The sequence below is a fragment of the Haemorhous mexicanus genome, chromosome 3, assembly GCF_027477595.1.
Source record: "Haemorhous mexicanus isolate bHaeMex1 chromosome 3, bHaeMex1.pri, whole genome shotgun sequence".
Lineage (NCBI taxonomy): Eukaryota > Metazoa > Chordata > Aves > Passeriformes > Fringillidae > Haemorhous > Haemorhous mexicanus.
Window position 1 is genome coordinate 31,863,953 of NC_082343.1, and position 13,071 is coordinate 31,877,023.

At 37.3% G+C, this 13,071-nt stretch overlaps 1 long non-coding RNA gene across 1 annotated transcript in view; it reads left to right on the forward strand.

Moving 5' to 3' along the window:
• Positions 1-13,071, forward strand: part of LOC132324786 (uncharacterized) — a 124,030-nt gene that overhangs the window by 79,026 nt on the left and 31,933 nt on the right. The window contains exon 2 of the long non-coding RNA XR_009485735.1: positions 12,340-12,422. This is a non-coding gene — a long non-coding RNA (uncharacterized LOC132324786). The remainder of the gene's footprint in view (positions 1-12,339; positions 12,423-13,071) is intronic.

Below are 13,071 nucleotides of genomic sequence, written 5' to 3' on the forward strand. Positions count from 1 at the left end.
GATCTTTATTTTTAAGCTAAAATTCTTTTTCTGGTTTTCCAATCATTTTTCACTCTCTGGTATATATGTTTTCTCTCTCTCAGATGCTTACTGTATTTTTCTGGAAAGGAAGCAAGAATAGGAAGCAAATGCCTGAAAATTCTGAGTAATAGTGAATGTCAGGCAAAGAAAATACGGATGATGTAGAATTAGGAGCATATTTCTTTAGTAATTATAAAAATGAGATGGCAGAGCCAATCTATCTGATTGGGAATATGAGAATATGCCTAATGGTAGGAAACAAGTACTCTATCAGTACTTGTATTGCCTTTCTCCACTCATTGCTCAGTAGAAGAAATTTGATGACAGTACAGTTAATAACAGCATTTAGTCTTTGTTCTGGATTTTGTACCATGACTACTTGAACGTTGATAACAACATAATTTTTATATCCTTAAGGATCTGATACTTCTGACTGAAACTCAAGTGAAAGCTTAGAGTCAAATTCATACCCAATTGTGAAGCAATGTGCAGTGACATTTGTGTCTAGGATAAGAATTCAAAAATTGCAAGTTATTAAAGTCTGGCAATTTATATAGCTTGAGAATATAAGAGAAGCAGATAATATCAGAATATAGTATTTAATTGTAGGAGTGGAGTTCTGTAACATGGATCAAGACTTAGCTCTTTGTCCAAATGTGTTAAGACAGTGTATCTGTAAACTGGCTCATGCACTGCAGTGTGAAGAGGTAAGGGTAACTTTTGCAAGAGTTTATGTGTTCATCTATTGCCCAGCCTCTATGAAAAGGTTGTACTCTCCAGAGCTGTCTTTTTTAAGTATCGCATTTTTTGACAAGCATGATAGCCTTTGGAAACTATCTATGGACACACCTATGGTGTGGTCTTCAGTGTCCTAAAGAGATCTGGACCTGCATAGATGATCATTCCCAGTACTGAGCAGCACATTTAATATCTCTGGAGCAGAGAGCTTATGAATGCTTACTAAATGTTTTGTAGCAGCAGTCTGGTTACATGCTGCTTAGAGGGAATGGTTGGCTTTTTCCAAAGGAAAGCTAGTTTCTCAAATTGTTTATGAAGAGGGGCCTCTGCAAAATAACCAAGTACAAAATTTGTCTCAGTCTGATATAGTCATTGCTTGATTAAATTCTTCTTTGTTGTTTCAGAAGAATTAGAAGAAAGTTTTCACAAATATCTTGTTTAAATCATAGGTATATAGCAAGTTAGAAGTTACTTGGGGAACTTGTTGGTAAACTTCCCTGGACAGGAGATTGCTGTGAAATCCAAATATTTCGTTTGAGAAATGGGGAAATATGAATGTACATGACAGCATGTTAGAGGAGAGGAGAAGGCAGACAGGAAATGAAAAAACCAGCTGATGCAGTGACTTGAAAAACATCCAAACCATCTTGATTTTGAGTCTGGAACAGATGTAGGTGCAGTTGTAGCATATAGTGATCGGCAGAAGGAACTGCAAGTGGAGCTTTTACTTTGAGGGACTGAGAACATCAGTGAGCTGTTCCATGATGTATAAAAACCACATTTTTTCTTTTTGTCTTTATTTCTGCTTCTCTATTATTCTTTTTACCTCAGGAACAGTAGATTTTGTTTTTTTCTATTTTTAGTAGAGGCCTAGTTGGAGGGTGTGGGCAGGAGAAATTTGTTTGGAAGGCAGATTTGAAGGGGCTGCATGGTTGAAGAAAGTTAAATTCAAGCTTGTCAGAGGTATACACAGATAGATTAAAGCCCTTCTCTGACTTTCTAAAGTACAGCTTTTATGTAATCTCATCATAAAGACTTTTGATCAGAAAATGAGTGAAGTAGTGTTCAGTAGTATTCTTTATTCCATCTTGTTTCTTCGAAGCTCAGTTACACTGGCTTAATAAAAGTTGTGAGGCTTTTTTTTTTTTTTTTTTTTTTTTTTTTGCTTATATGAAAGGTGTTAAACTTTTGAGAAAGAACTCAAAATTCCACCTCATTTTGCAAGTATGTTGAAAAGAATGACATTTGGAGATGTGGTATTATCTCCTCAGAGCTTAGGTGCCACTGACTACATTTTACTCAGATTTTATTTTGTAATTGTTGTCATTAGAACAGAGGTTTAAGCAGCAGGTCTTTTTCCCACGTGAAGAACCTTTTAGTCCTGGTTAGGTAAATATTTATTTCTTCCATAGTTTGTTTTGTTATATTTGCAGAACCAACTCTAAATATATATTTCTGGCTTAAAACTGCGTTTGCAGCACAATCTTCTTTATGTAGGAGGTATAACTGAATATCCCAAAGTTTATTATTAAATCAACACACAATTAATTTAATTGTACCTTAAATTGATTTTATAGCATGCATTGGCACAAGGAAATGCAAATTCAGGATTTTAAATATATTTTCTTTTATTTAACTTTGTAAGTCATGAAGAAAAGTTTGCTGATGCTTTTGAAGTATTACTAATTCTGAAAATATATTTTTCAGGTGTTCCTCTTTGAATTGTATTCATAGACAGTATGTGATTTTTTCCTATTTGGATTTGTCTCCAAGAATTATTTGTGAGCTAAACTTGATGTTTTCAGATATATTCCTTGTTGAAAATAGCTCCCAGCTAGACTTTCTAGGTATTTGACATATTCAACATAAAAGATATGGGTGTGGGTTGCTGTTCTGTACTTTCACAGAGCTTAATAGTTGCATGTACATAAACAAAATTGTTGTTGCTTTCCTGCCCATCTTCAGCAGAATTATGGAAAGTAATTGTGTTCTTTTTCTATGTTACATAGTTGTGTAATTGCTGAGTGCTGTTCTCAATGCAGCTAACAGGATAAAAATGCTTTTGTATGCCTTCTAGGTGTAGAATCACAGGTTAGAATAAACTTGCTTTCTGAAAGTAAAACAGATTAATTTTGAGTATGAACATATGCAAGAAGAAGATGTAATTTTACACAATATTTTTACACAGTCACTTTCTGGACCATTGAACAATAAAAACTACAAAAGGTGCTTGCCTAAATGAGATCAAGTGGATTGGACTGACTGATGTTAGCAAAGATCATCTGTCTCTCACATTGCAGATGAATACATAGAGTTTCAGAAAAGCAGGTTTTGGTTTTCTTTTAGTTAGATTTTTGTACTTCAACAGACTGGTACAGTAAAAGAAAATGTACTTCAATATCTAGTTTAAAATTTGATATTTCATCTGCAAATACTTTCTGAACAGAAACCTGGTGTCTTAATTAGATTTTTAACTACCTAGACTCATAGATCTAGGAAGCAAAAATTTTCTTCTCATTCAGCTTCTAATCATCATCAGTCCAAGTTAATTATTCCAACTGTGTCTGTTTCCAGATGATTTTGGTTTCTTTTTCCTCCACTAAAGCTGACAGCTTAGGTATTGTCAATTTTAACTATATCTAGACCATAGGAAGGGGCTTATTCTTTCTGAGACCAGTTTTATCGTTATTTCTAGAATTCAGGAAAGAATTAGATTACTTTGCTTACAGTTAATAATTAGTGCATTTTTTTTTTCATCCAGCCTGTGTTTGCTGCCTCTCTTCTTTACTGCTCATTTACATACTCTGAAATCTTTTGCAGAACTTTGTAGGCAATGGGATAATTGGGCTCAGCCTTTGAAATTTTATCTCCCGGGATGTCAGAAAAACTTAGCAGAAGACATCAAACTGTAGAAATGGGTTTATATGATGGATAGAGACATTATTATTATTATTATTATTATTATTATTATTATTATTATTATTATTCCAAATATTTTGTATTTGTATTTATTTAGATATATATAGTGAAGTTGCTTGCTGGCAGAGCAGTTCCATGAAGGCAAGGCAAGCAAGGCATACTGTAAACAGCTCTACTTCTACTGCACTCTATTTCAGAAGCTCCTTGAAGAGGCACAAAGGAATGAAAAGGATCTCAGTTGCTTTCAAGAATTATATCTTTCTTTTTAGAGACAGAGGAATTGTTTGAATGTTTTCTGATAAAGAGACAGGTGATGGTTAGAGGACCATTAGACTGGACAAGTTAAAGGAAACATTCTCCCTCCCCAAATATTTTTCCAAGTGTCAAAAAAAAGCCCCAAAACCAAGAAGACCTGAAAAATCTGCAGTATTTATTTGCTTATTCATATGAAATTTTGATTATTGAAATTGCAATATCAAAGGACCCCTGAAGGACAGCTGGTACAACCTCTACTCAGTAAGGCACAACTTGGAAATTACGTTATGTTGCTCAAAGTTCTGTGCAGCATTATTTCCACATAGATAATACTGCTTGTTTTTACTCACAAAATAATAACTTTAAAATAATTGCAGATCTTTCTGGTATTGGAGCTCTGATGCATCTGGAGGTGCTTTTCTTCAATGCTTTTCTGCCTTTGACAGACTTTGGAAATTTGGGCAATAATAATGCTGAAGACAGAAATTATTGAAGGTGTTGATAAAGAAGCAAGAAGAAAGGCTATAGCTTTAGGGTGCAGGAGTAATATTTCAACAAATAAATACAAAGAAATATGTACACTTCAGCTCTTAATACAGCATATTATTTAACTACAGGATAAAGGTCCAAAAGAAAAGGAAGGTAAGAAAAAGAAGTAACTGCATAAAACAATAGTTTTTGAAATGAAATTACTTAATTTAAAATAGATATCTATTACAGAAAAAAATCTGAAAGATTGACATGTAGAAGTAATATAATTTTTTAAAGCCTAAAAATATATTGCTCTTTGTTATGAAAAAGAATATTTGATTCTCCTGCAAATGTCTCTTTTCTTTTTCTACCAGACCTGTGGTAAATGTGATGGGGGAAAAATGTTGTCCTCCCACAAGTCTATCAGTTAATATCCCGATTACGTTCATAGCGTTGACTGCTTTGGAAAAGATCCAAGGTGATCACCACAGTGAGACATGCTTGGACCAATTTCTTTATTGTCATGGGTTTACCAAGGTAGAATATTTGGGCTAAGGCTGTGAGTGTTCCTCTGAACCTCTGGGCTGGACTTACTACCTGGTACAGGCTCTGGCCAGCTCCTTTGGAACCCTGTCTATGGGAAGCACTAGCCCCATGCAATTAGTCTAAGTCACTTATTTGCTTGCGGTGGTCTTGCAATGACCTGTTTATGGCTTCTAAAGCTCTTCCTTGTCTTCCCTTTTTGTAGGTTCCCTTTCCTAGAAAGGGGTGAGCAGATGTGATGGGAAAAATGGCCAGACTCCTCCCTGGATCTACAGTGTTCCTGCTGGAGTAGGAGTTGTCATTACTGTCTGTTTGGACTTTGTTCTAGCAGGGAAGAAAAGGAGACTGTTCATCTCAGTGGACTGTGCAGAAGAATAGAAAGAAAGATGAGGTTGTGGAGATATATTGCTAGAAAAAGAGATGGCTTGGACTTGAAAGTCAGGTGCAGCACCTCAGCTACAAACTTCAGCCATGATTTTGGTAAATCACATAATCTTGAAACTCTTATCTGTGAAATGTGACAGACATAGCTGCCTCACTGAAGCACAGTGTGGGTACAGATCATTCATGTGAAGGATTCGGGTGTTGATATGGCATTGATGGCATTGACAAAATTAATGTAGTGAGAGTCCCATTGCTTTTTGGAGTACAAGTCCTATATTCTAAATCTTTGGGAGGGAGAAGGAAAACTGCTTGAAGGAGTAGTGCCTTACTGTAAATGAAAGATAACTTGCTGGATGATGAGAAAAGGTCGAAGGGAACTAATTTAAACTTGTGATCTTTTTAGGATTCTCTTTGGCTAGTTTTCTTTAATGTGTTAGAAGCATATCTTCCCTTCTCCTTCCAACTCTGAAATAGAGGCATAACACTATATGAAAGAAGGTAAAGACATGTCTTCCCATAGCAAAGCTTCTACAGTTACAGCATCAGATATTTTATGGCCTGTGATTTCTGGAATTTGTTGCAAAAGCATTGATGCTTTATTCCTTGTAGATCCCAGGAATCTTTTGTCCATCCCTTGGGAAAGTTTTTGTCAGTGCAAAGCTTAGCATAAGCTCGAGTTCTCTAAGTCTTTATGAAAGCAAGTAAGTTTCATTTCAGGGAATGCTGGCGCTGTGCACTACTCTGTACTGCCATACATGAAAGTTGGCTGTTTGCCTGGAAATATGATACTTGTGTGAGGATACACGGTGGCTGCAGCAAGGGAGAAAAACAAGGTCAACAGCCTCTGCCACTCCTCCAGAAGGTCAGCTTTATTCACAGGACCAGCAGCAGGTTGCTTCAGCTTGCTTATGCTAACCACCTTTTCAGTCCTTTCCTTACTGAACAGGACTATTTAAAACTTCAATAGAAATCTGCATTCAAAGAAGACAGCTAACTTTTTATTGCATAACTTAAAGATATCACTGATCGTTCTCCCTCCCCCACACAGACAGAGCTGTCAAATTGAAAACGTTTTCAGCGTGGAGCACAAGCCTACTCCTTTCAAACCTCATCAAAATTAACTTTAGAACACTTTTAGAGGAAGAGAAATGCTGCAGAGAAACAGCTGCAGCATGTTTGATCCTCCTTTCTTTTGGGGGGCCCATGGAACTGTCAAAGCTTAGATCTCTGAAAGGTGGTGATTATTAAAAAGCAAAATTGAGCACAACTAATTGTGAAATAACTCTTTCTTGATTGGGCTCTGTTCAGTAGTCAGTTGATGGAGGTAAACAGATTTATAGAGGAGGTTGCTTTACTGCTGGCACGGATTCATATGATGTGTGTTCTCTGAGAAGAGACAAGTTAGAGCAAAAGTTTCATCCATGTTAACAGAAGTGCTGGGAAGAAATGTTTAGCTGCATTGGTCAATAGGTTACATATTCAGCTCCCTTGCACAAGTCCTACCAACTCAGTTCAGAGGAACTGCAGAGAGGTTGCTGAATGATGGAGGCTTGTGTTGATTGATGTCAAACTACAAAAGGGAGAATATTCTGGATGCCTTGCATCTCAGCTTAGGCCCCATCCTGAGGCTTCATTCCTCCAGTTTAGTCTCTTTCTCTGAATTGCCTTCAAGGGTATAATTTCCTCTCACAAATACAGCATACGGAGTGTAATAAGAACTGCCCTTCCCGATGAGTCAACGGTGTTTATTCAACAATAATGCTTCTCTTTTTAGAATGATTCTTGCCCTTTCCTCTTCCAAGGAGCTCCCAGCCAAAAGATGTCCCCCATATTACTTGTTCATGTCTCCTCACCTTACTTGAAACAGTATAGTGTATAGTATTTGCTGTTTCTCATGCTGTCTTGTGGTGATTTTCTGTAGGTTGTCTGATCAAGAAGGAATGTTAATGGTGCAACCAAAAATTCTCCTGAAGGATGCATTCTAGGCATGAAAGACTTTACTTTTCAAACTAACCCTTGTTAATCTATACTAAATACTATTTGAGAGAAGACTGATTTTTTTTAAAATGAGTTTGCAGCAGTTTGATTTGGGCTTAGAATGGGTTTAGATGGGGAGAGATAGAAACAGGTGTTAATTTTAAAATAGATCCCTGTTCTATGAATTAAGATGTGGCACCTCTAAGTTATAATCTTAACTTTTGGTAGATTGAGTGCTTCCATGATTTTTTTCTTTAATAGAAAGATTAATATCTCAGAACTGGATTGATGACTAAGAACTTTAGGCATACTGACATAGCTGGTATCTGTAAGAAAACATCCACAGCTGGGTGTATAGCACAGCTGTTCTTTAGCTTTCCAAGCCCAAACAATTTTGATTAGTGGAAGCTTGCCCAAGACACATTACTAAACGTATATTGGGAGATAAGGAACAGTTCACATTTTTCCTTTACACTTTTATCTTTCTTCTGTTATTCTAAATCCATCCAGGTAATTGAGCAACCAGTAGGGTTCGGATGGGGAATCCTGCAGGAAAGGTTTGGTATCTTACAGGGCAGTCATTCATTTCTTTACAGGTTACTTGTTCAAGGACAATGTCTACAGCTCAGCAGTGACCTGGAACAAATTCTTCATCATAAGGGGGAAAGAATGCTGCCCAAATGCCTTCCTAATGAGAGCAAAACAGAGGGAACCTGAGACAAATTCAGAACCTGAGTTACAAAGCAGGAGAACCAGTGGGGAAAGTGAAGCAGCAGGACCTTGGCAGGAGGCAGCAGAAACCCTCCCTGAGTGCATTTGCCACACAAAGCTGTTGAAATGTTGCTCCCTTTCCAGGGATAATGCAGCAGCCTTTTTAATGATGGTTGTTGCAGATAATGTGGCAGCCGTGATGAAATATAACCCAGGCAGTGAAGCAGAGAGAGCTTCAGACTTGCTGGAGTCTGAGAGAGGAGGGACAAGCACCAGAGAGGATAAGTGGCATGTTAAAAAGAGCTGAAGGATGTCCAGTAATGAGAGAGGTAGGAAATTATACAGAAAAATGGAAGTAAATAATGGGCCCCAAAAACATTTTGAGAATTTTTTCTGAATAAAACTTTCCAGATTCACAAGAAGTTTTGTGAACCAGAGCATTCCATGTGCCAGTTAATTCAGGAATAGTGTAGTATGTTATGACACAAGAGTCCCTAAAGAATTTTTAAATAATTGGGATTTTATCAATCAGTGGACATTTCAAGGAAAGAAACAGTTTTCTCCTCTAATAAAGTAAAAGATTTATGCTTTTAGACTTACTTACTCATGTCTTCCAGAAGATCTTTCTGACACCTTGGACAGAGTTTTCAGGGCTTCTTCCACTGCCATCCCAGCAATGCAAGAGCTTTTTATAATCTAAAGCACAGTTTTCTTCTCCAATGTTCCCATTTTTCATGCCTTTTAATAGAAAATTGAACTCACCATTGGAATGCATAGAAAATTTGTGGTGGGACTGAAAACTGGCTTGAAGGTTTAAGATCTTGTGAACCTTTGTGCTTCAGTTGTTCTTACTGTGTATAAAATGTAAAGAACGTGCTCCAGTTCAGAGTGGTAAACAATTTTACTACATTAATGTGTATATATTACATATATATGAATTATATATATATTCTTTGTATATATACAGAAGTAGCAGAGCTGAACAGGTCATAAAATATTCTGTTTGATTTTCTAAATATTGCATTAATTTTAAAATCATAAAGAGCATGGATATAATGTCACAATGCTTTTCCTTCTAATGCATAGCAAATTGGGGATTTTACTTCAGCTATTCCAGGCATCCTGAAATCTTGGTAGTTTTGTTCTTTTTATTATTTATAATTTATAATATATATTTTATTTATTATTTTATTATTGGTATTATTTATTAATTTTTATTATTTGTTATTTTATTATTCTCAACTATAAATTAAATTAATTTTCCTGTCCTGAGGGGCTATGAAAACTGACAGGGCTTTCAGGTAGATATGAAATACACATTTAGTAGGTCTCAGGAATAGACCAAGGTTGAAAGAATGTCAAAAGCAAAATATTTCTAATCCCAGGCATTACAGTATGAATATTCAAATCTTTATGTTTTGTTTTACTGTATTGAGTAAATTTTAGTAACCTGTATTCAAGATGGAGAAATGGGTTATGGGATAAAATTTCATCATATATGATCTTGGTCAGATGAGCTTTGTTGGAAGTTGGTGTGACGCTGAATTCACCCTTCTGCTCGATCCAAATACTAGTTATCATTTCCATAGTATGTAAATATTCATCTGGATGATGACATTTCATTCCCAGCTTATCCCAGGTCACGTTACTGCTTTAGGAATATCTGTTGTAAATCTTATCCTTCCGTACCCTGTGCTGTCGTCACCACTGCTGTGGATAATCCACTACTATTTGGCAAGAAAACTGTTTATCCATTCTGTGTTGGGGTAGATAGCTGAAGTAAAAGCTGGAGGAGGAGGAGGCACAAAGTGTAGTTCATTGTGTTTGTTCTCCAGTGCATTAGCATGCTAGCTGAGCTAACGAGGAGGAGATGACCAAGTGTTTTGGTCATTAGACTAATTTTGTCATGGGGTTTGATGACATACTACCAGATAAACTACCAGGATACTGTGTCCAGAAGTAGCAGAAAAGTAGTAAAGACCAGTTTCCTGTAGATTTTATAACTATCTTGCACTTTTTTCATAGTTTGTCATGTGGAGAATCACTTATACCCTGAATACTAACCTTGATCAGCTTGAATTACGGCATTGAAGCAGGAATGTTTATGACTCATTATCTCAATTTCCTCCATTTTTGACTGTCTTTGTTTTGGCTGCTAATGGCTCATACAGCAGCCATTTTTGATACCACAAGCTCCAGTGTTGCGTAGGGAAGGAAACAAGCCAAGGGCCATCCCATCTGAGGAACAACACAAGCAATATTTACCCCTCACCCTTACTTCTTTGGAGTATAAGGTTGTTTGGTTTTTTCCACTCTGTTTTTCAGAGTATGTTAGTTTATTTCATTAGCTGTTTACGCTAGGAAAAAAACAAACCAAAACTAATTGCCCTATCCACCCTCAGGAAAAAGAGAGACAAGAAAATTATCAAGGGAAACTTAATCTGTCTGTCTCTCCAAAGGCTAAATACAAAGTATTTAGTACAAAGTACAAAAGATTGGACTAAAGCTTGTTGCAACTTGTATAACTTTGTATAACTGTTTACTACTTTGAATGCATTGCTTCTGTTTGATTCTTCTTAACTAAGTGCTACTCACCATACTCTACCCTCTGTGTTCTTGCTCATTAGCAAGAAATCATAATGCTGTGACTTTGTTCAGTACTTGTGCATTTGCCAATTTTTGAGTGAGTTTTTCCCCTAGACTAAGTAGTGTCTCTCTTGTCCAGCTCAGCCCTGTGATGACAATGGTTTTCATTCTGCTGTCTTCTAGGTAGTTCTTGGGAAGATGCACTGTATTCCTTTCACCTAAGTGTTTCTTATTGTCAAATAGAAACAAAGGGACGAAAAGCCAACCCCCCCCCCACCCCAAACCATTAAGGTGTTTGGTGGTAAAGGCACAGTTAATATTAAAGGAATTAGAATACTTCTTGCAGCCTCATTTCTGACATTGTGTCTGTCTCTGTGGTTGACAGTAGCCTTCATGTCACTGAGCACACATGCTGCTGTGCCACCCCTACCTCACAGGGTTCCCCTGTCCCTGCCTGCACAGGAGCCCACCAGCTGACCCTGCCTCTGTGCTGCCAGTGTGCAGCCAACCCAGGAGTTTGTGGTTGAGAGCAGGCAGTGATTGACTGTACCCAGGAAGCACTGAAAGAAGTTAAACAGCAGGAAGAACCAGAGTTTTATCTTATTTTATTTCTGTTTGGCTTAGTTTTTTGTCCTAACTCTGATAAGGAAGCCAGAAGTAATCACAGTCTGGGGAATGATACAGTCCTTATATTCTGTTCCTGTGTTACTGATTAGGAATGATGCATGAAGAGGGAATGACTAGAGGTTTTACTAAGGGCTTTCAAAAGGTTCACGGAGATTAATGTTGTGATCAACAAATGGTTATTTACTACTGCTCCTAATATATTCCTTTCTGAATGAATATTCATTGTGCCAGCAAGCAGCTGTGGAAATAACAGGAGCTTCTGTCTAGATTCAGGGTTCTGTTGCAAGCTGTGCTGAAGCTTTTTCTCCTAAAAGAAGTTTCACCTTTTTAAAGCAATGGAAAATGCAAGGCAAGTTCAAGAGAGATCTCAGATATTTATTAGCATTAAACAAGAGTATTAGGTTCTTCCTTCCTTCTGAATTTCTCCTGGCCACAGTGTGCTGTCTAAGGTCTTGCATTCAAAAATATTCTGTTTGTGAAATTCAGATACGGAAAAGGAATGCATTATTCTGTAATTCTTTTTCCAAATAGCAAATATTTCCTTACTCTATCACCTTATTTATGGAACTAAATGTTCTCTAGCATTTTTCAAGCCTCCAATACATTTAAAAAACTTATTGTTAGTCTTAATATTCCTAGCTATTTGTGCTTCATTATTCCTTCATGCGCTTCAAGTACCATCATTACATTCCTTTGATTTTTCTTTTTAGAAGTAACAATGCCGTAGTTTTATACTCCCTGTAATTTTTCGAGCTCCATTTTTGCTTGCAATTAACTTAACCAACTTGTCACTCAGACTTACTGGCTTTGAAATTTTGTGCTTAATTTTGCATAATGGTACACACTCCCCCTGAGCCACCTTCATCATGTCTTTAAAGTTTAGCTGAACTTTAACAACTTAACCAACATTATCACTAATAGGTTTGGCCAAATTATTTCATTCTTAATTTTCAGATTGCACAGTTTCTTTTATTCAGATTCTTAACGGAATGCCCTTCAAGAACTGCATTAGATGGTAAATTGCGATCCTGAAGCAGTCCCTTACTCTGTGCTCATCTTTGCTGTGTAAAACATCTTTAAAATTCTTTTGCTTTCTATTATCTACAGCTCAGAATGCTGTGAAAGCAGAGCTTCTGCAGGACTTGGAGCAGTGTTCCTCATGGAATCTTTGAATACTGTGTTCTTCTGAGGTAAATTTAAATTATTTTGGTGCATTTTCTAACTTCACAACAGTCATTTGTACAGTGGTCCCCGCTGTGGCTCCTTTCTTCACTCAGCTGTTTCTGCACAAACGTGGTGTTGAACTGCAGTGGCATAAGGGTCTGCTCTGAAGGTAGTTCTAATAGTCAAAACCAGCTGAAGGCGTACCCAAAGGTTTGTTTAGAAATCACTTTTGTTGTGGTTTAACCCCACCCAGCAGCCAAGCCCCACTCAGCTGCTCACTCCCCCACCAGCAGTATCGGGGAAAGAATCAGAAAGGTAAAAGCTGAAAAGCTCACATGTAGAGATGAAGACAGGTTAATAGGGAAGCAAAAGCACACACACAAGCAAAGGAAGGCAAGGAATTAATTCACTGCTTTCCGTGGGCAGGCAGGTGTTCAGGCATCTCCAGGGCCTCGTCATGTACAGTGGCTCCTTGGCACTGCACATGACAAATGCCAAATATCCCCCTCCTTCCTCCTTCTTCTCCCCACTTTATATACTGAGCATGATGTCACATGGTCTGGAATATCGCTTTGGTCAGTTTGGGTCACCTGTCCTGGCTGTGTCCCCACTCAACCTCCCATTGACCCCCAGCTTCCTCACCAGTGGCCATAGGAAAAGCAGAAAAGGCTTTGG